General features: G+C 50.6%; 1 protein-coding gene across 1 annotated transcript in view; it reads right to left on the bottom strand.

Moving 5' to 3' along the window:
* Positions 1-18970, bottom strand: part of LOC8034343 (ras-responsive element-binding protein 1) — a 42048-nt gene extending 23078 nt beyond the window's left edge. Inside the window, exon 1 of the mRNA XM_002408891.5 lies at positions 18757-18970. The gene's annotated coding sequence lies outside the window, so the exon portion shown is untranslated. The remainder of the gene's footprint in view (positions 1-18756) is intronic.
* Between the last annotated feature and the right edge of the window lie 4826 nt (positions 18971-23796).

The following is a 23796-nucleotide window of genomic DNA, read 5'->3' as shown; positions in this document are numbered from 1 at the left end:
TGGGAGGAGGAGGGGGAGAAATTAGAATGAGCCAGAAATGAGCGCAGCGGCCGACGAAAGAGCACACGAGAGAAAGAGAAGACGGGGAGGCTGGGTGATGACGTAGACGAGCCGCGTTGTACAGCGGATTTTTTCTCCAGCAATCGCGGTCGCGCGCGCCATGTCGCAGAGCTGAGAAGCAAAGTCGGCGAAACGTAGGCTGCCATTCCGAGGTACTGCGGGTGGTTTCTTTGAATAAACACACTCGGGAGCTTTACGCGGACATGCGGCAGGCAGCCCAGCTGTGGTGCCAAGAGCAGGTCCACAAGGCGCGGCTGGAGTACACACGCCGCTCTCGCCCTGGAATCGACGGAGGCCCGCGTTCTCGCTCTTTTGGAAACGGCGCTGAAGGGGAAACGCAAGCACGCGCCGGAGAGCAATGGGCGAGGCGGCGGAATTTCGTTGACGCACCGAGAGCGCTCTCCACGGAGGAGGAAGAATTCGACGCGTCGTGTCGCGATGCAGGCAAATGTCACGGCCAGTCGTTCGAAGTTGTTGGGCAAGGCAGAACGCGTCTTCGCGGAGAAATGTTCGGCATGCCGATATCGAGAGGCACAACAATCCTTCCTGCATAGCGCGCGGACAGCTCAGCTCTCACACGCGGGGTCAACGACGTTGGTCGTTGAAAAACAGATCGCCGCCGCGTGCCGTCCGATCCATCGTCACGTTCTACGCAACGCGTCGCGCCGCTGTCCTGGGAACAGCGGGTGCCCCCCGCCGCTCGAAGCAAGAGTAGCCTGAGCAAGAGACACGCTAGTTCTTGGAGAGGAAGAGATACCAACCGGAATAATGAAAAAGACAGAAAAGACGCCCTTGCAGGTCAGGCGCCGGGAGAAAAATTTCCGACACGTGGATGGCCGTTATAATAGAAGTATGCGACGCTGAAGCCAGCCTCAGCGAAGCGAATGGCACGCAGCGGAGTAGGAGTACACAATTCCCCCGCGAAACGGCACTGGGAGGAAAGCAGCGCGGCACATCAATTTGCTCGCATAAATAAATTAATAAACTGAGCCAGCATTCGGCGCGCTTCGTCACCAGTTCGATGCGGGACGTTGCACGAAGCGGCTACAAGCCAGTCAGCTCGCGATCAGCTGCTCGGTTTCGATCAAGCAGGTGTTCTTCGGTCAAGCAAACCAGAAGTCCCCCCCCATCATCCCTCGTTTGGAACGAGCAAAGCGCTCAGCAGCGCGGAGCGATGCGGGTGCGGACGGGGGGTCCCGACTGCGGCGAGAGAGCCCACGACGTCACGAAGCGCGGCCACGCTGGCTGGTGGCGGGGACCGACGGCGGGAGAGGGCGGCGGGCCAGGCGGGCCCGCATCCTCCCACGGCGGGATGGCGCGCAGCAGCAGGCACAAAAGAGGCCAAGGCGCGCACGCCGCCACGCAACCTGCGGGCATGGCGACAGCGGAGCCGACGACGACGGCGAGCAGCGATGCGCCGCCTGCATCCGCTTCTCCCAGCAGCCGCGGGAGCGAACGACGCCGCCTCCGTTCCCAGAACACCTACGACTACAGAAGCGAAGCCCCAGAGGAGCCACACTCGAGTCATCTCGCGGCTTCAAATCATTCTCGCCAGTTGTCTGAAGCGCAATCGGAAATCGCAGAAAACGGTTTTTCCGTCCTCCAGAAAGGGTAACAGTTCGCGACAAAGCAAACTAATATCACCCGAGTTTCCGGACACAGTATTTAAATCCCAGGAAGTCGCATTTTCGAATTATAACGATTGCCAGCTGCGCTCGCTCTGCAATAGGCACCAAAATGGCGCCCACGACAAAATCGGGGACTGGGGTGCCGATCAGGGAGGGGAAGGGAACGCGGCAATGGCTCGCAGTTGACATCAGTCCGCCCCTCTTTCTGGTGGCCAGAAGCATCTCGCCAAAGCCGTAGTGCTGAATGAGATGTCATCGGCGAAGACCAACGCTGGTCACAGATTGGACACGACGATTGGGTCAACGTTCGACTCAAACTCGAAGCCGAGCGCTGACGCAGCGCTCGTTTCCAATCTGCGTCTAGTGTTGGCCTTCTCTGATGACGCAAAAAAAGTCAGCACGAAGGCCTTGTCTTCTAGGCGGAGTTGATCTCGCCAACGGAAGCTACCCTCTCCCATTTTTTTTTTGTTTTTTTTTTTTTGTTTTATGCTTCGAGTGAAATAATTTGTGAGATTATCTGTTTGGTTTAGGATTGTCTTGTCATGTGATCACGCGGATCACGCACACCAGCTTGCAATTCACCGCAGCTTGGAGTCCGCACCCAAGAGCCTTGTGCTCGATTCACGTACCTGCCAGTTTCTTTCTGGATGAGCATCGTACAAAATATGCCAGGCCAGCGGTCGCACTTACAGACGAGACATCCGACGCCCCTATAGGGGCAGTGACCTCCCGCAACCTAAACGTGCACACAAGAGAATACCTCCCACTGGTGCGTTAGTTAAAACTCACCACAAGTGCTTTCTATATAGGACAACATCGTGAAACCCGCAAAGGTCCCCGTATTAGCAATGTTTAATTACCATTATCACTCACACACACACACACAAAAAAACGCGTAAACTTGATGGATGATTAAGAGATCCGAGTGGCCTTTATTCCACACGACATGATATCGCGACACAGACACAGAAGATTTACCAGCCAATGCGTATAGTGCCTTCATATAGTTCGCCCGATGAACATGCCCGGCCGTCTCCAGAGGACATAGAGCGGTGTGCGCCGCGGAACGAACGCGGTTCAACAAGACATGGTGACGAGTGAAAACGGAAAAAAAGATCTGGCACGGGTGATTGGCACGAGGTAAAATGCCTGTAAATGATATTCACATTATGCGTCGGGAATTTCCCATATTTTGAAACAAAATGAGATTAGGATTCACGGATTTGATTCCAAGAGCCACCGAGTCGAAGCGGTCAAGCGGCCGACCATCTATCTGATGACGACCGAGATTAACAGTTAGATCAATCAATGCGCACTCCATGTTGACGTCAGCCAAAGTTCCCGCACTGTTCTCATCACGGGCGACGTTTGGTTTGTGATTACGTTCCTGAAAAGACAGTTCCATCCCGTCCGCTGTCAAAGCACATACAATGGTTACAGAGGGACTTCTCCGATCACGACAGCGCCTGAGAACCTGCTGCCTGGACTGGCAACTTGAAGTGTGAAAGTGACCACGCGCCTTCATGACGGATCCAGCGACGCTTCGATCAATTACTCGTCGATATTGTCTTACAAAGCAAAAAGCTCGTTCGCTTGTCAATGTACCATAGTGGCTGACGGCCCAAGAAAGCGTGAGACCGTACCCTCGAATACTTGTTGGTGTGCATCTCTGTGCGCAAAATACGTTCTTCGTCGTCTCTTTTTTTTCTTTTTTTTTTAAATCAGGTTTTTGAGGCAGACACAAAGAGAGAAGGAAGGCAACGCCAACGTATACGCTTGATTCCTCGGTTCCGTTTGACGTTTTGCCATTGGATACATTTGAAAGTACGCGACCAGGGGCCCGAGGTACCCCGTTACAGCACGACCAGAAGGCGAAAACAACAACAAATTAAACGCTAGATGCTTATAGAGCGTGAGGCACGCGGTAGACAGGAGATTTAGCCAACGCAGTACGACTGCCAACCTGGGACAGTACTAGTACACTAACGGTGCTCATCCAGACCGGGCAGGGGTGGGGATGGAGACCAGGGTTCCTAGGTTCTGCAGCCCGAGCTTCATGTGCTCCGAGCTCTGTTTCGCTAAGACACGGGACCACTGAACCCCCGAACAACACGCGGCAGCGAAAGAAAATTCGGAATGCTCCAAATACCGATGACGAGGAAGAAAATAATTCATCACACTCGCCAAGAGTCATCGGGTTATGTGATTCATACTTTCATAGGCATCCGAGCCAGACGCCTCATTAAATCAAAAGCACGCGGTACGTTCATCCGTCGGGATATCTCAGCGAGTTCAGCCGGTCGACGATAACGCCTCCCCGTAAGCCGACGACCGTGAGGTTGATAGCGGGAGTGACGCCGTAGCGACTTGCCCTCGCAGAGGGAATTTCCGAGCGGCGTGCACGGTCCCGGTTGCGTCCTGCACAGAGCTGCAGGTGTACGAAGCAGGGCGGAGTGCAGAGAGACGTCTGTCCTCTTTACGCTGGATTCATACACTCGGTCGGCCGTTAGCTGTGTATTCGAACACAGCCCGAGAGGATTCGATGCCCTTACTGCCCTTGCACGTCGGCGGGCGTACCGGCCTATAGTCAGTTACAGGTTAAGAAGGTAGCGGCAAATGCCCCTCAAAGGGAATCAGATATCCCTCCGCCACCTCCGCATCCAATAGCGTCCCACCGTTTCCGTGACGTCGCGGCCAACGCGCGAGGAGGGTCTTGCCTTTTTGTACATATTTGCTTTATCTTTCGGCTTTGACTTAGCATTGTGGAAGCCACGAGAGGGAGATTAGAGTTCTCCCCCACCGACGGAAACAAATACGACTTTCGGGGATTAGCTTCCTTCCCGATGGATACAAAGGCTGCTTTCAGGGGCTCGGTTCCCTCTCCGATGAATACAAAGGTCGCTTTCTTAAAAAGTGGGATCGGAGACAAGTGGGAATCCATTGAAGCGGAACAAGGAGCGTTTCCAGTGAACTCTTCTTTCGACTGCGGAGAGATTTGAAACGGGCGCATCACGCTTGTGGGAGGAGCTTCTCCTACCTTCTTGACTCCTCGCCTGGCGGTCTTTACCTTCTAATCTCACGCTCCGTGTGCGCACGTCCTTCGGTTTGTCACTTCCTCGTCAAATGACCACCCTCGGCTGCAACACGGCACATGGCCCCGCGTTGTGCCACAACGCGCAATGCTGCCAAAAAAAAAAAAATAAATAAATAAATAAATAAATAAATAAAATTTGAGAGAATTGTTTTTATAACCAGTTCAGAATATGGTAACATTGTTCGATTATCGAAATACGGGGGATTTCCTTGATACAAATAAACTTTCTTGCAATCAAGAAGTGTTTTTCACAAACCTTATATTCATCCCACGACCAATGTGTGTGTGTGTGTGTGTTTGTTTATGCGTATTAGAACGCTCGTTTTGACGAAAATCCTGCGGTGCCTTTCGTTTGGCAGCGCCGGGAAGAGAGGGAGGAGGAGGAGGAGAGGGTGACGCGTGCGACGCTCCCAATGGTCCGAAGCGCTCACGTGAGCACGCGTCAAACTCTCCCTCTTTCCCCAACGCTGACAAACTGACAGACACCGCCGGGTGTTCGTCAAAACGAGCCCTTTCTTCATGGTCAAATTCACGCGCACAGCTCGTGCGGGGCCAGAGAGGAGGAGGCGCCGCGGTGGAACACCTCCCAAGATAACAAAGCCGAACTGCTGAATGAGATGGCTTCATCAGAAAAGGTCAACGCTGGACACAGATTGGAAACGAGTGCTGCGCTCCTGAGCCGAACGTCGACGCAATCGTCGTGTCCAATATGTGCCCAGCGTTGGCCTTCTCTGATGACGTCATATCAGTCAGCACTACGTCTTTGTTACCTGGGAGGCGTTGCGCCGCGGCGCGGTGGAATGTGGGCGTGCTCAGTTGCCACTCTGCCGCCGCCGGTGTTCTTCGCTCTGGGTTTCCGTAGTAGCGGTGCGTGGGCTGTTATGTGTGTGTGTAATTAAAACGATGGATGCGGTTCCCTCCACGAGTGGTTTGACTGTGGTACTTTTCACGAGTGATATGGATGACCGTATCCAAGCGCGTCGGCGTGACAGAATACAGAAAAGGGGGCCAAAAAAAAAAAAAATTACGATAAGATACACTGGTAGATTTTTTAGGGAATTCATTAGCATGACCCTTGGGAAACGACACACATGTCCCTATTTGGGAAACGCTAACACTGACCCCGTAAACAAGGCCAAAAAAAAAAAGGCAGCAAAAATAGAGCAAGGAAAAGAGAAAGTCCAAAGGTAGACGTGTGACGTTTCCAAGGGTCATGCTAACCCATTCCCTAAGAGTACACCAATAAATCTCCCTGTTTGTGTGTCCCCCCCCCCCTCCCCCCCTTACATTTGCGTTGATTTTAAACGGAGGGATGCGGGTCCAGTGTATTTGGAGCGATAAACGTGTGCTCCAATTTGCTCTGCAGATAGTTGTCAGTGCAGCGTGGAGGACTTGCTTAGAGACAAAGTATTCGCCGCTAGGTCCACATGAAGCGGACGGTTATAGTTGCGAGCGCGTTTTGTCCTTGACTCGTAGATCGTCGCGTTCCTACATATCACTTATTACAATTCCGTCTAAAATCCCGCCGCGCAGGCGTACATTCGAAGTTGACGCGCAACAGTCGGAACCGACCGACAGCTTGGAGTCCTCCGAGTCTTTGACCGGAGGAGGAGGCGTGCTCCCGCATCCCGACCGCGGGGAACGCAGCAGTGGGCGGATCACCCACGCCACACGCAGTTTCGGCCTGCGTCCAAGCTTTTCTGGCGAGCGTGGGAGAGACAACTGGATGATCAGCCTCTCGTTCGGGAGCAGTCGCGACGGCGTCCACGAACAAGCCGAGACCACCACAGGGGCACAGACGCTCGAGACGACCGTCCGGGAGGCGGCTGGCACGCCGCAGCCCGCACAGCCCTCGAGAGGAACCGGCGAACTTGGACGGCGCAGAGCCCGCAGCCGCGTCACTTTACGTACACAACCGCTGATGCAGAACCGGCCTCTGCCAGCCAGCGCTCCACCACGAACACTTCTCGACTGTCCAGCAACGCTTCTGGTCGCCCCTTTACGCGTAGCAAGAAGCAGTGCGTGACGCCAAAGCTGTAGTCGTGCGCTAAAAACGCCGGCACGAGCGTCTTCCAAAGTTCAAAACGGGCCCGGAAGAAAGACCAGTCGCCGTTTCCGCCACACTCCATCAAACCCGCTCCCTTCGGTAAAGTTGGTCCTCCCCACAGTCAGTACAGCGGAATACTCGCCCAACTTTAGAACGCCGGACGCGCGCGCGACGCGCGAAGGACCATCGCGGCGGTAGCCGAGAGAGGTCCGCGCGCGTTGCGGCCGCAGCGTTCATCGGCTTTCCCCGGTCCAGAATAGAAGTGCGTAAAGAACGAGAGAGAGAGAGAGAGACAGGAGCGTCTCGCCGAAAAGCCGTCCTCCACATCCTCAGCAGGTTGCCTTCTTTGTTTTCCCCGGCCCCAACCTTCCTCGAGTTGCGTCTCTCCTCAATTAAAAAAAAAAAAAAAAAATCCCAGCTCCCGCACATGTGCAGCAAGGCCTCTCGGCTGAAGGTGCCAGAAGGGGAAACACCGCCGGCTTCCAAGCGCTTCTCGGGAAACAGCGGACGGACGAACAGACCCCCATCGCGCGCAAAAACACTTTTTTTCTTTTTTTTTTCTTTTTATTTTTTTGCAGGGAAAGTTAATTTTTCGCGCTGGACATCGGAATCGCGATGAGCCGGGACTGGAGAGCTACATTCACGAACGGACCAACCTATCGATTCGGTCCTGACATAAATTGGGAACCACGCCTGTCGTCCTCACGAGTTCAGCGTAGCCCTCCGAAGGCTCCGAAGGTTGCTGAAAGGGCGCAAACTTACTCTCTCTTGCAGTCCAAAGCTACGCCTTCGCATCCACGTTCCGACTATGATGTGAGCGTCCAGTCGTTACCTCGCCCCACGAAGAATACGTCGCCCCACGAGGAACACAACCAGAAAACAGGCATTAGAGTGAAGAAGCTACCTCTGCCTGTCCATCGAATGCCTCGCGACCACCGGAATGCGGAGACCGGAATGGGTTAAATTGAGACACGGGGATGACGCGAGCGCCGGTGGGCGTTTGTTGTGCACTCGAGAGTGAGCATTCGTCGATTATCATCGCGACTCGCAGCTACGAGGCTACCTGGAATAAGCGAAAGGAGACTCATGAAATGGAAAAGGGCGCGAAGATGGCTCGCCCCGTTTGCGGTCTTGCGTACAAGATACTATAAAAAAAACAAAAAAAAACATGGTCGAGCATCGTCAGCCGGTGAGATTTCTAATCAAGCCCATTCGCACAGCAGCATTGTTGAACGCGTTACTTTTTTTTTTTTTTTTCCCGTAACGTAGTAATTTACTGGTTACGTATTTTCAGAACAATAACGAATAACGTCCGTAATGTCGGGAGCAAAAGTTTGGATAACACCGGAGCACCGACCGAGTTGTATCGCCGCGCTCCTTGACGACTTCAAAGCATCTAGCATTGAGATCTACCCCCTATTTTTTTTTTTCTTTCAGCCAATCAGAGCTCGGCGTCGTTCTGACGTCACCGCAACTCCTGCGCAGAAAGCAGACGACTTGCTCTCCTCCTTAAAACGGCAATGTACGCCGCTCCAGCAGCCGCGATTCTTACGCGATTCTACATCTTCACGCATGGACAGCGGCCGAGCGACCGAGCTCGCGTGCCCTGCACAGCACGGGCAGCTCAAGTGACTCCCCCGCGCGACTCGGCTACGCGCTATAAACAATCGTTTCCTTCTTTTTTTCTTTTGTGTTATTATTAACTCTTTCATATTTGCAATGAAACGACCTCACTTCACTAGCCAGTTTCGTTATGCCACCGCAGCCTCTATGGATCGTGGTTTTCTTTGCACGTCGACCAGCCCTGCTGTGGCTCTGTGGGGGTAAAGCACGAGACGCGGTCTTGTGAGCTGCCAGCCGCATCCTGTGAACTATAGAGATTATTCACTAGCGGCCATAGCTGTGTGCACGACTGCTGAGCACGCACTGATGGCGAGCTTCCACAGTTCTTTTGTAACGTGCATTCCGCACCCTCAAGATTGCCGGTCTTAGCAGCCTACTGATGTGAGCTCGTTCTGAGCATGCGCTCTAAACATCACCCACAAATATGGCGTCCAGTGAATACTCTATATAGTTACGGCGGCGACTCGCATGCGCTGACCCGTAGCTGAGATCTGCGTAATTTTGGAGAGAATGGACACCACTGCATGATAAACAAAACTGCTGGATAACGTGATTTTTTTTTTAAGCGATACTGGCTGGTGAGATTGGTCGATCGCGGATGGGAAGCGTTGAAAGTAACGCAAAAGGAAACGATTGTGTTTAACGCGTCACCGAGTCGCGCGCGAGAGTCGCGTCAACTGTATGCCCGTGCCGCAGAGCAAGCGAGCTCGGTTGCTGTCCAGAGCAATGGGCAAAGGTTGTGGAGTCATGGCTGCCGGAGTGGCGTCTATCGCCGTTTCAATCAGGCCGGAGCGCGTCCCTGTGAAGCGAGCAAACGAGCAGGCCAGCAGATAAGAAAAGACGCGCGTGCGCACTGCGCGGGTCTCGGCAGCAGGCGACGCGCCGTCAGGGAGCGCGGCGATGCAATAGGCCTCTCGCTAAATTACCCAAGCATCAAAGGGAACGTTGGGAATGAAGGTAAACGCGCTGCATGTGCTCGCCTTCCCTGCCGAAAAGATTCGAAGTAAATAGTCAAAATAAAGCGACCGTAGAACGCGCTCGCGAAGTGCCATTTGTTTTCGATTTTTGCTCCCTTTCCCCCTAAACCCCCAGGTCCCCCCCCTCCCCCCCCCCCCCCCTTTTCCTGTCTCAGGCCACCCCACCCAGACAGCCGAATAACTCATCTCATCAAAAAACATAATTCAACAACACCAAGCTCTCGAACAGTTAGAGCCGAAAACGCCAGCACGCACAGCGCGCGTACCTACGTTCCCGGCATTCTTTTTATTGCTTGGTTAGTTTGGCGAAAGGTCTGTTCGGTCGGCGCCCCGGTGTTATCCAAACTTTTGCTCCCGACAGGCACGTTACATATTTCGAGTAACGGGTAACGTAGTTACGTTACTTGTTACATCTTCCCAAAAGTTAAAAAAGGGGTATATTTTAATATTTTTCGTGTTTAAAGGCGCCGAGTCATGAACTCGTGAACTCATCCCACATACCTTCAAAATCTTGCTTCCCTTTTCTCCACGCAAACACTCCTACTTTAGGGAAACCCAAACACCCACGCCTTATGTCCCAGTGTCAAAAACGCTGTCGCCGTCGAGCAGGGTGGATAGACGCCATCCAAACCGTATAAGAAATTTCTTCGTCCAATAAACGCAGACGATCAAATAAGAGCATACAAAAACCTTAGAAGAACATATAAGATTATATAAGAAGATATAAGAAATTTCTTATAACTTCTTATATATAATATATTACTGTTCTTATAAGGTTCTTGTATGCTCTAATATGAACTTATTTGATCATATGCGTTCACCAGGGAGGTCAACTTTTAATATCCTGACGGGGCATTAAAGGGATGCTGAACCGAAATTTGGATTTCATAATATAAGGTAGCAGGAGTGTTCAGCCGGGCCGCCACAAACCCAAAAACATCACTCTAAAGCGATATATCGAACGGATGGCTGTATTTTTGTAAAATAAGGATGCGATTGAGTGAGAACGGTGACGTCACGCTTCCTGCAGAATAGTTGAGGAGGAGGGGAAACGGCCTTGCTTTCTTCCCTCTTCGCGTCCTCGCAGGGTCAAAGCGAGAAGAGGAGCAAACGAGAATCGCGACGTCACGGGCCTTTTTGGCCTTGTTCAAGCGCAATCTTCTTTCACAAAAATACGACCATCCGCTGGAGATATCGCTTTATGAGTGATGCTTTCGGGTTTGTAGTGTCCTGCCTAGCGCTTCTGCGTTGTTTTCTGAGGCCAAAATTTCGGTTCATGCAGCATCCCTTTAATCCGGCTTCTCTCCAGTTCTGTCGGTCAAGACCGAGCTTCGAGCAAACATGCCGTAACTCAGTTTGCGTTTGCGTTTTTCTTCGTAAACATTACAGTGGAACCGCCAAAAAAAAGAAAGGTAATTATATACGTTTCGGCATGGACATAAATGTTTCTTGAAATATGACACTAATGCAAAACTGTAACGTCAAAACAGTAAAACGTTTTAATTCGTAAATAATAATCATTAGCGTTCGTTACCTTTTATCGGTAACGCGGTCATTTTATTTTGGGGCAACGTAAGCCGGTAACGCCTAGGAGACTGCACAGGAGCCGCAGAGGTGCTTAACCTCTAAAACCGCCGCCAATTAAAAAAAACAACAAAAAACACAAAAAAAAAAACAAGGTCAAAGTGCAGGCGAGCTTGTGCGTAAAAAAGTGGTCAAAATGCAGGCGAGCTGTAGCGTATTATTCACGATCTTTAAATCTCCTGACCACTGGAAAACTAGCAATTTTCAAAGGCCGTGCAGACGCTTTTATTTTCTTAACTAATTTGCGTATGGAGCAATATGACACATGAAATTGTGGCCAATTAGTTGTTCTTTCAAAAAAAAAAAAAAAAAAGAACAACTGAGTTTGGTATAATGTGGCGGAAAGATTTAAAAATCTTAATGTTTGAAAATACAATGTACGCGTGGAAAGCGTATTATAAACGCCAAAGCGTCTACAACTATTCAGATTAAAAAGAATAAAAAGTTTCAGAATATACAAAATATGCGCCACACCCACGGCAATTATTTCTGAAAGTTAGTGTACTGTAACTGGCGTCGTCTATTTTTGATTCGTCGGAGAGTTAGCCTCCGTAACAGGTGGGCTTTTCGACGGAGGGATGCATATATTGGTGAAACACAGATACTAGACCCCACATCCTAAGCAGAATGCTTTCTTGTGTTCCACCTTGGTTTTGTCACAGCCTCGACTGCAGTTCTTTCGTATTACCATTCTTGTCCTCCTTGTTGGGAACGTACAACGTGCTCGCCGGCGCAGGACAGCATTGGAAAGTGTAGTGATGCTTACCAGAGCTGTTGAGGTCTAAAAAAATATGCCGCAATACAGTTGAATTATGTAAATAATGCCATCTTTGTTACGAAAACTGATGCGAGCAGTTAGCCGTGCTAGACAAGTGCAACCACCGTTCCTAGGACTACATCTGACAGCTCAGCAGCTTGTGATAAAGCTTAAACCTACGTTGAAATTGAAACTACAGTTTCTTCGGCTATCCACGAGATTGTGGGAGGTAATTCTCCGCACTAAATTTAATTCCTTGACGGCGCTTCGAAACCGCCGGTCACCGGTGATCGGTGGCCTATGGGCGCGGTCTGAGACTGGGAAGGAAACTCAGACACGGTAGAAGAGACAAAAAAAAAAAAAAAAAAAAAAAAAAAAAAAGAAAAGTGGACAGAGAGCGTTTTAATATTATTCCGGCACTTCAAACCACGTTTAGGAGAATACGTGGTCTTCCGCCATCCGAAAAGACTTTTCCCCCGCTTAAAAGTTGAAACAAGAGGTGCACTATCATCAGTTCGTGTCCAACGCAGGATAAACGGATGAAGTGGGCCTCGGACGTATGGCTCGAAGTTGACCGCGCTTTCTTTGTTGCAATTGTTTCTCCAATTCGACAACACAAAAAGATTAGCCACTCGATCATTCTTCTCGGCGCTTGATGAATGAGGCGCTCTCCTTCCGCCTTTATCGTAATTTCTGTCAACACCCGCGCGTCCGTGGTGATACGAGACGCGTGTGCGCGTGACGAAAGGAGGGAGGGAGGGCGGCAGAGTTCGCCCGCTCGCCACGCCAGACTCGTGTAACGGCAGCCTCAACGGACGAGACCGCGAGGTGCGACTACCAAAAAAAGAGGAAAAAAAAAAAAAACGAGCGCGATAGATGCGCTTGGGAAAGAACGCAGGCGCGCGCGCGCGCTGTGCGACACGGCCAATCGCACCGGGTCGCCGACGATGGCGAACACCTGCGACTGCGCCCCAACTCCGCCGGTCTCCCCGGGCAACAAAGACGGCGCGAGAAAACGTCGTTAGCCGCTTCGAGCGAGAGCAGCCCCAGCAAGGCCGGTGATGTCGCGCCCTTGCTGACTGCCGCGTCCCCCGAGCGAAAGGAAAAGGGATCAGCGTTGCCCCGGAGACGGCACCCCCAACACAGAGGGGCGTTCAATGCGGGGCGTCGTTGATGGGGGGCGGAGGGGGTGCACAGACTGGCGACACCGAAGCACAGGCTGTCTGCACCGCGGGTGCCGCTAACAGGCATATCCCGGAAGCCTGGCACCCTTCGCTAATCACTCGACAGACGATCACCTTCAATTGGCCGCCTATCATAACTACACATCAGTTTCGGTATATGTATATAAGTATATTTAAAAAAAAGAATAAACAGCACTAAAAGACGCTGGACGAATAAGTGAAGTGGAGACAGAGAAGGTTTCTGTCCACTCCCCTTCACTTAAGCGGCTTCGTTTACCGTTCATTTCGAACTCTCGACCGTACTACAGTTTCGAACGAGCAACCTTTTCGAGCCTACCCTATCATTCATTCACTTCGGAGGCAATGGGAGAGAACACTCCGAAATAACGAAAGCCTTGGCTTTGCGTTCGGGGAAAACACGAGGCGCGCACAACAGGGCAATGATTAAGGCAAACATTCGAATCTGGAACACAAAAAGAGAGAACAAAACAGCCGATAATCAACCCTTCCTGCGAAAGAAAAAAGAAAACGACGCTCAATCGTAAAAGGAACCGACTTTCGCCGTCACCGCGGCAACCGTCGTCCCTTCGAGGATTCGATTGACACGGACCGATTTATCGTTCGGCCAAGGAGTCGCTTCCGTACACACTCTGGAGAGATCGTCACGCCAGCGCCGAAAATGTGTCTTCCTGCCCGAAGGGGTAGTAATGTTGTCGATTCGCGCTTTAGGCAGGTTCCCCTTCCTTCTCTCTCCCTCGAGTTCTCGTGGGAGGCGGGGGAAAGGGGGGAAAGGATATATTACAGCTCAATTCGACTGCAAGTTGGGATAAACCGGAAGTTTCTGCCAGCCCAACCGAAACATCTGAACCAATTGTAATTTCGAGCCTACTTGAAACGTCCATCCAGACAAAACCGCATGTGCAGGGCGCGACACAACGAGCTATAAAGGTCGTTATTAAAACTACTTGTGCGGTGAAAGGCGCTGATTAGGAGCTTCAACTCGAGAGGTAAAATTTGGAGATCGCCAATAGTAAGATGCGAAACAGAGCCGACGTCACTCTCGCGCTGTCTCGCCGTGAGGTACAGGTGTCCCCGATGACGTGGGTGTTTGTGCCGGAGCACTCGCTGTGTACCCTTTAGCGCGTCTGTCTGAACCATGTCTCGGAACGACGCACCGCAGAGTCCGCCGCACATAAACACCCGTCCGGATGCAGCCCCGAGGGAGACTGCGCCGCGCTGCACCGCGTCTGGACTCTGCAGCAGTGGCTTCGAACCATTCCGCGTCGTTCGAGACTGCGATCACGCCCCGTTAACTCACCGCTTCGATTAAATAACGGGTGAATTATAATGAAAGCCCCCCTCCCCCTCCCCCTCCCCCTCCCCCTCCCCCCCCCCCCCCCCCCCCCCCAAAGAGAAAAAAAATCGAAAACCTAGAAGTCATTTTTGTCACGCAATCAAAAAATAGCAACCACAAAAATCTTGATGTAGCAACGAATGTCGTTCGATGAGCGGACTTGGCCCTCGCGCAGTCGGCAAGTTTTTGCCGAACCGGCGTCTCGCTGGGGTGTGCAGAGAGCAACGTGGTAGGCGCGCGCGCGAACAGCAATGCTTCAAAGGTCGGCGAGAGACTGGAACGTTGGCAAAGAGAACCCAGCGTTAGGCCGACTCGAAAGTTTCGATCCGGAGCCTTCGAAGGGGCAGTCATAGTGGTATCGGTTGCTCGCACGCCTTGTCACTTGGATGCATGCCATTCGCCATGTGAGGTATCGGGACTGCAAAAACTATGTTAGCTAAACATCGCCACGGCAGCAGTTTGTCCAAGACTCTTTGGGGTGTTAAAAATTTTGGAAGGGGAGGGAGGGAGGGAAGGAGGGACAGGGGGGGGGGGCATTAAACAGGTAAACTTTACGAGTTTGATGGCCATTCATGACAACTATGGCAAAATACGTAGCTATTCCGCCTGTTTATAAAATCTGTAAAACATCCCGTATGCTGACATTCGTTTTTCTCGTCACTCGCGGAGCACTGGCCCGCCCCGTGCCTTTCAGACGATCCTCAAAGATGTCGCGATTCTGATCGGCGTGGGTTCCTCCCAGGCACACGCTCTATGTAGCTCGAGGGCCGAGGTCCATCGAAAGGTGCTCAGGTGAACCCCGGTAGGAAACGTTTGGGTTGGGCGTCAAAAAAGGCGCGACAAAAAGCGGTGCCGTTCCCCTTGACTTTCCCAACTTTTTCGGCTTTCGTCGCGCTTTGTTTCCTCACGTTTTTTTTTTGTTTTTTGTTTTTTTTTTCGGAAAGAATCTACTGAAGTCACTCCTTCTAAAAGATCCTCAAGCCGTTCATTCCCACACTAACCAAGAGGTGTTAATATAACTCTTTTTTTTTCTTTTTTCTTTTTTTTTTTTTTTTACAGCGTAGCTGTAAGGGGCTAGTTTCCCCAGGATCGTGTCCCCCGCAAAGAAATGTCGACACAAAACTCTAGTTGCCGCCGTCGCTCACAGATGGCGGTAGCTGTGCAGAGTGGTTGCCCGCTTGCCGCCGTCGCTCATAGCCGGCGGCAACCTTTCGAGCATTTCCACTGTTAAACTACTAAACGTTTTTTTGTTTTTTTTTACTAACCGACCAACGAGGAGGGGCAAATAACCGAAAATCAAAAAGGCACAAATAAACTACAATCTAAAGCTACAACCTTTTTCTCTCACGAGAAATAAAAAAAAGAAAAAAAGAAATAACAACAAAACAATTGAAATGCACCCCTCTTAGTTTCCTAATATTGCACCGGTACATTTGATCCAAAGATTTTTTTTTTCTTTTGTAACAGTAAACGTTAGTTTGGAAAAACTTGATATGAAAAAGAAATATGGAAAAATGACGATTTTGGTTGAAAACGTGCTCGTAGAATTACGACTCCCTGCACGCGATGGTACCATTCTAAGTTATTGTACTAACACATAAAAAAAACAAAAAAACTCCAATAGCATTTTTTTTTTCCGAGTAGCCACGTTTTTAGGTTTTCCTTTTATCTGCATTTTTTTCTTCTGTGTTTGCTATTGCGTGCTCTGTTGAATTATTTAGGTTAATGCAGTGGCGCCGGAACAGGGAAGGTGAAGCAGGGTCCCTTTTTCTCTTTCCGACATTTTAAAATGTTAGCGTAAATAATACGGAGCCCCAGGGGCAGGAAAATCCCCCCTCCCCCTCTCTTGAATAGTTGCGACGCCGCCTCCCGTGGTTACCTTACGTGACTTCATTACCTTGCGAACAACAAGTTCGATGGTGTTTTTAATTAGCGCGGTGGAAGCTTTAAATCATTGGGCTCTTAAAGCAACTCTGCTAACACCGTCAAAATTGAAGTGCCTACAGTCCTCTTATTCCCATCGATGAGAAATTCTTTGCTGACGTCATAGTCAGCATTCGGTCAATCGTAGCAGGCCGACCACAGCGACGCTTTCGATCGCTCACTTCGTCAATAAGCTCCTCCCACCTCTTTCCAGTTTAGTAGAGTGAATGCTTTCCACTTTCGCACAGCGTTCGCTCTGCTAAAGTGAAAAGAGGTGGCCAGGAGCTTCCCCTGAACTATAAATGCGTTTACACCTCAAGGATGATATGCACTCAGCTGCACACACAGTTGCACCATGAAACGTGAAATCCATATTCCGCAGCTGTCACAAGGAACCAAGGTATGAAATCCAGAAGTGCGATAGTGCCTTCGATTCCGAACGAAAGAGAAACCTGCGACCACCGTGCCTGCGACGCATTAGGAAAGGTAAAAAAATACAAAACAAGATAAAACCACACGCCTTCTCCTAACAGCTGTAGCGAAGCAAAGAGATGCGCGGTGTGGCGCGTGCAAGGAAGGAACTATTATACTCCGTTCACGATGCGACTAGAAGCTCCGCCTTCAGCGCCAGCTTTCTGCCCTTGCTAACACAAGGGTGAACGCGCAGGCACGCGCAACCAAAGCACTTTGGAAGCACTTCGCGCTGAAGGCGGAGCTTCTAGTCCCAGCTCAATTCAGGGGGAACGGAGTATAGACGGACTCTCACAAGCAACGGGCGCAATGCAGCATCGCACATCAGGCATCCTTCGCAAGATGGGGGAAGCACAATTCGATGACGTCAATCGGAGGCGCTCTGCTGTTGGCAGGCGCCAGGAGTAACTGAGGAGGAGCGTCCTCGCGGCCATCAGCTCGAATGCGTACTTACTCTTTTTGCAATTCGCCTATCTTGTTTCGCAAATGTAGAGGGACCCCTATCGTTTCGTGCAGTTACGTTTTGTGGAATTAGGTTTTGTGGACAACGTTTCGTCGACTAAGCACGTAAACATGCTCGCCAAAGTATTCGGGAGTCGAGCCTGAAGAAAATCTACGCGTAATACGTGTTCACGGGCGTGTCCTCGACGTTCTATGTTACGCGGATAAAATCCCGCAAGCTAAGGGCAGGCACGGGTTTGAACTTCACACATTTGCGAGGTGTCATAACTCGAGTCATCGATACAGATCTTGCGAACCGAAAATCGCTCGTGGTCAGCCTGCGATGTTCGGTCCGCGTCACCGCTAGCACAAGCACAGTCAAAGCACCTGTTGCGATTGCACCACCAGCCTCCGGCGCGGCGAAACGCTCGCGCGGCACTCGACAGCCCGTCAAGAGAGGACGAGGAGTGTGCAGAGATGCTCGACGCCGAAAATGGGAGCAACTTCCCCGGTCGGCTCCGGAGGGGGTGGCTGGCGGGCGGACGGGCGCGGGATAGCGCCGCTAATCTGCGCCGCCCCGGGGTACACGAAATATCGCGGCAACAGCAGGCAGCCCTACCCGCCTCCGCGAAATATCGTCCGGCGCAAGATGAACAGCCTATCAACAACAATGCGGACAGCTCCGCCAAGGAACCCTCGCCACTTTCCGGGAAACTGCGAAAGGGAGTGAAAAGCACAAAACAAAAGAACAACGGCACGAAAGGCAGCTCCGGCACACACGCGGATTCGGAGCCGTTGCAAGCGCGGAGCGGACAGATAAAGGGAGGAGACAATGGGAGCCCTGCAATGAACCCAAATACTCAGTCAATCGCGGCGATAGAAGCCTGACTGCCTGCGGGGCCCGAATCAACAGCCGCAACGTGCACAAGGAGGTGATGTCATTCGGACATTTCGTCTCTCGCCGTTCCTCTCCGGGCCGCCCGATTTGCCTGCCCTGAAGTCTTCGGCCTGCCCCAGATAGCCGAGAGAAGGCGACCTCACTTTTCCCGGCACGAGCTTTCACCCGCACACACCGCTACGTCTCTGGGTTAGCGGAGGCGCAGCGGACGAACGGGAGCCCACCCCCAACCGAATCGACGGCCACTTGTTGATTCACGCCTTCGGAACGGAGAACCCTCCGGCTGCTCTCGCTGCTGTCGTTCGCGCCGCGTCAACGCGACCAGGAGCCCGTCGCGAAGGAACACGGTCCCCTCGCCATCGGTGATCGCAAGAGCAACAAAGACCTCCGGGGATAAAGCTCGAGCAGGAGTCACCCCGCTCCGAAAAGCGAGAGGATGACCAACAGATGCCCGGGTACGCCTCCGAGCGCAGCTCGTCGCGATTCGCACGCACTGGGAAGAAGACGCGGCGGATGTCGTCTTCTTTCCTTTCGAGATGCGCTGGTGCCAAACAAAGAACCCGGAACTCCCGGTTCGGATCCCATACAGCGCGGCCGAGGCGAAAACACAAACCCCTCTCGGCTCCGACGCCATCACCGAGAACGAAGGGAGGATTCCTTCCACACAAAAGTTGGAAACGGCCCGTCGACTGAGCGAGGAAACGAAAAGGCTTACCGCGATCCCGTTGCTGATCGTGGTCGTCGGTGGTCGATTGTCGTTGCTCGGCATTCGATCGCGACGTTTAAGGCACACAGTGGCAAAAAACAAGGCGGTGCGGGGATCGCTCGACAACCACCTACCTTCGTAGGGGAAAAAAAAAAATCAGGGATGCGGGTGAGACATGATGTGTGCACACAGGAAGTCGACGGAGCGGCCCGCGCATGCGCATAGAGCTCCAACAGGTGGCGCCATAGACGAAGGAGGAAGAAAACGCGGAGCAAGCGGAGGAGCTGAAAAAGATGGAGAAATGAACAACCGTTCGCGGCTGTTTCCGACGTCAATCTTTCGGTACCGCTGCTGCACTGGGGCCACGATGATAAAAAAATTGAGGACGTGTGATTAAGTCCGGTCGTTTTTCCGAAATTAAAATGCTGCTGCGCTGGGTGCAAAGCAGCAATTTGACGAGACTGCTGCCTTTCGCAGACGATGCTGGGCGCCGCGCAGTCGTTGATGGTCCGATGCTGTGAGGAGGCTGAATTACGCTTGTGCGCTAGTTTTGTGGAGTCGGGGGGAGAACGAAGTTAGGCGACCACCGCAAGCAAACGCCGTCTTCCTTGGGAGACGCAGCCGATTGGTGGCGGTTCTCAAGAAACACTGCACTACATTTGAAACAAACAGCGCGAATATAAACGAAGAATTCAAATTTTTCTGCAGGTCGAGCGTTATGCGATTGCACGTTGTAGTTATTTGACTTTGTCCCTGTTTTTGCGCGATGTTTGTTTCCAATGTGAGCTGGTGTCACAGCCATCTGCGTAACCCGACAGCGCAAGAAATAAGACAGATCAAGAAAACAGACATAGCATTGAGTTGAACCTGATTTAAACACTGCCTGAACCAATTACGGTTTGGGTTTTATTGTACATGCCGCGTCACGCCCGTTAACCTTCGACGTCAGTCTCAGGATCCTGCAAAACTTCCTCTTGGGTATCCCAAACGGTAAAAAAAAAAAAAAATGAATTAGTTTCTATGTTTTAATTGATTCGAAATTAGAAACACGCCGCTTTCCATGGTTGAGCAAAGGAAGAAAATGAAATTATCTTGTGCAAGCTCACGTACAAATTCAGTACCACTACGGTCAACGAGCGGCAGCAGAATAAGCGGAGCAGAATAAACGAAGCGCGATTATTTGAAGCTTTGAAGCATGACAGCGCCATCTACTACCATATTCAGTAACCTTGTTGTCGATGTGTCGCTGCGTTGCTAGGGTCTGGACAACCTAGCGCCGCTGCGCTCAACAGCCAACCATCACGTCGCTAGCCATCTTTAAGCTTAATAACTTGGTTTCGTTTCATTGCTGCCCTAAGATTTTGATAGTGGTATTTTATAATATTATATAATTGTTTTATCGCAGCGTAATGGATATATCCAATGCTATTAGAGCAATATTGCGTTGTGTATACTCTATAAATTAATTTTAAAAATACGCCCTAATTTGAATCAGGCGGTGACTTTTGCCATCTAACGATGATGTTTATAAAAAAAATATATATATATTGCGACTTATTACAAGGAAGAGAGCCAAGAAGATATTAATATATTCCCTCAGAGGGAACCCCTGGATCTCTTCTTCCTCGTTCTTCATAGCAACTGCAGCAAAATGGAGCCCCTGACAGTAGAGTGTCAATGCTCAGGAGGAAGAAGTTTTCCCAAGGTAGGAGCAGTAAATTTCATAGCTCCAGCGTTTTTCCCTTTTTCCCTGTTTCGGGGGGTTATGGCCCCCCAAAAGCCAACGGCAGAACACGGAAACCCTTCCGCGACTGGACCAAAGCATTCCTTGGTGGCAGGGACAAAACCACCAATACAAAAGACCACCAATACAAAGACGTGGTCAGGCACGGCCGCACCAACAGCCAGGATAAGCCTAATGGCTGTAGCTGACGCAACGACCTCAAAAATGGGGACCAACCCACTCTACACGATGAGGAAAGGCTTTCATGTAACAGAGACCACACCTGCCCTGGACCAGACTCAAAAAGACGACGAAAACATCCAGGATGCCTCAGAGGAACGCCCTGAATTAACAAATGACAACTCAAGCCATTCATTGGAGGCTACAGTTATTGAGGACCACCAAAACGACTCTTCGGATGCGATGGAGTCCACTGATGAAACCGATGGGTTCACAGTTGTGACACACCGACGAAACAGGACAACAGGAGTTCCTGTCTTGCTGCTGCCAGCAATAGACGGTTCCAAGCTTCAAAACGTGAACCCGCTGCATCTTAGCGTTGATGTGACAAAGGCGGCAGGTGGAAAGATTCTTCACCATAGATTTACTCAGAAAGGAGGCCTACTCGTAGACGTTGCTGAAGAAGCCGCTGTGAAACGGTTACTCAAAGTCACCGAACTCTGCGGCGTCGCCATCAAAGCGTCTCTTCCGAGAGCCTACACACAGAACAAAGGACTTATCAAAGGCATACCTCGATGGTACACCGTGGAACAGCTCGCAGAATACCTTCAGCCGCAAGGCGTGGTTGCCGTCAGAAGACTTTATCGACGAAATGGAATTACCACAGAGACAACTCCGACAGACAGAGTGGTCCTCTCCTTTCGCCCAAACTCGGAACGGCCATCAGAGGTGAGCCTTGGCTTCTCAACTCACCGCGTTCATGAGCACACCGATGCACCCCCGAGGTGTTTTAAATGCCAAGCAATGGGACATGTGGCAAAATACTGCACAGGCTCCCTCACATGCAAGAAATGCAGTGGACCGCATCACCACCGCGACTGTCCCAGAGATGTCAGGAAATGCACCAACTGTGGTGACCCTCATCCCGCAGATTACGCAAACTGCAAAGTACGCCTTGCAGCTCTGGCGCGTACGAAGGCGTTTCTGCGCGGCCCAATTCTGCGACCTGGTGGAAAAATACCAACAGAAACAGCTCCTCCAAGCTCGCATGACGTTGCTGAGACAACACCGACCCCAAGGTTCACGAAGGCAGCAAAAAAGAAAAGAAAACCTCACGGTAGACTACGGAGCACCACCTCTCAACAGATGTCGGACGAAGAGGAAGATTTTCCGTCTCTACCTCAACACCAGATCGACAGCGCGAATCACTCACATGATTCGTCTTCACGAGACACCCAACAACAGCATCAGCACAAGGCACGACGCTACAAGAGTTATAGCAGCGCCCTGGAGGGACGCCCAACAGATACAAATCGGCCTGCAGTAACCATAATTCAAGCAATTTTTGCGACATTCCGTCAGGTTCTTATGAGCATGCCACAAGGACCTCACAGGGAAGCACTTCAAGGCATTCTACAACTGGAGAGCTTGATTCTCTCGTTGTAAAAAGACACTATAACTGCATCTCAATTTAAAGTGACGATGCCTGCAGACCACATAAGTTATGTCGTGCCCACAATCCTTCAATGGAACTGTAGGAGACTCCAAGCCAAGATTTCAGAATTATCCTTGTACCTACAGCGGGTCCCGATCCCCATCCTTGCTTTCTCTGAGGCAGGACTTCCCGACAACCGTTCGATAGCAGGTTACGAGACTTACTGCTGCCCTTCAATTTCTACATTTCCTAATGGAAGTGCTGCATTATACGTTCGTCGTGAGTTATCTCGATGTCAAATTCCCACTGATTCTTTAAATACTGCTGATGCCGAGTTTGTCGCTGTGAAGGTGTCTTTTAAGAAAACCACCATAACGGTTATGTCCATTTACATCAGGCCAGGCAGAGAATACGACATGATGGACGCATTTGAAGACTGGTGCAATCAACACAAGCCAAATTTAGTTGTTTGCGGTGACTTTAACGCGCACCATACGCTTTGGGGAAGTGATTCAATTGACAGCCGAGGTCGTAGGTTAGAAGAAATATTCTCAGCTACTCAACTGTCTATAGCTAATACAGGCGGCCCAACCTTTTTCAGGCCACCTTCCACATTTTCAGCTCTCGATGTTACAGCTTATTTATTTATTTATTTATTTATTTCAGATACCCTCAGGGCCAAAGGCATTAGAGAGGGGAGTGGGTACAATGTATAAGTATAAAGTTAAAAAATGCAGTGGTTATTAGTACAGTAAATTGACTCTTATTTATACAATGTTAGCTATGGCGTTCTTGAACTGCTGGGGATCTTTGATTGTTGCTGTCGGGGGCGGGAAGGCCATTCCACTCCACTGATGTGCGAGGAAAGAATGACTGAAAAAAAGCATTAGTTCTACACGATGGAATCCCGACTTTATGAACATGATCTAATCTAGATGAGATGTATTGGGGGGGTAAAATATGTTCGGCGCGCAAGGAGGGATGAAGAAACAGTTTGTGAAAGAGACAAAGACGAGAGATTTTGCGGCGGGATGTTAGGGATGGCAGATCAAGGTTAGATTTCATTGTACTGATGCTTGCAGTTCTATTATAGTTAGACAATATGAAACGAACAGAATTATTTTGAACCATTTCAAGTGAGTGTATCAAGTTTTCGTGGCTTGGATCCCAAACCGAAACGGAATATTCGAGTTTAGAGCGAATGAGGACCTTGTAGAGTAGTAGTTTTAGGGATGAAGGTGCTTTAGCAAAGTTACGTCGAAGATAACCCAGCATGCGGTTAGCGTTATTAATGACGTACGAGGTGTGAACGCTCCAAGTTAGGTTAGATGAAATGTGGACACCAAGGTATTTATAAGAAGATACGGCGTCCAAAGGCACATTATTAAGAGAGTAGACGGGCGAGTTAATATTTTTTCTAGAGACACGCATAAGTTTACATTTGTTAATGTTTAGTTCCATGCACCATGTTTTGCACCATACAGAGATGGCGTTAAGGTCAGATTGAAGAGTGGTTATATCGTTATCACATAAAATTTCCCGGAAAATTACACAGTCATCTGCAAACAAATGAATATGGGAAGAAACACAAGAAGAGAGGTCATTAATGTAGATAAGAAAAAGGAGAGGGCCAAGCACAGAGCCTTGGGGCACGCCGGAGTGGACGCCACTTGGGGGAGATGTGAGGCTGTTAGCTGAAACGAACTGAGAA

Source organism: Ixodes scapularis, unplaced genomic scaffold (genome assembly GCF_016920785.2).
Source record: "Ixodes scapularis isolate PalLabHiFi unplaced genomic scaffold, ASM1692078v2 PGA_scaffold9__187_contigs__length_104089568, whole genome shotgun sequence".
Taxonomy (NCBI): domain Eukaryota; kingdom Metazoa; phylum Arthropoda; class Arachnida; order Ixodida; family Ixodidae; genus Ixodes; species Ixodes scapularis.
The sequence above is the reverse complement of the archived record's forward strand: the minus strand, read 5'-3'. Positions and strand labels throughout refer to the sequence as shown.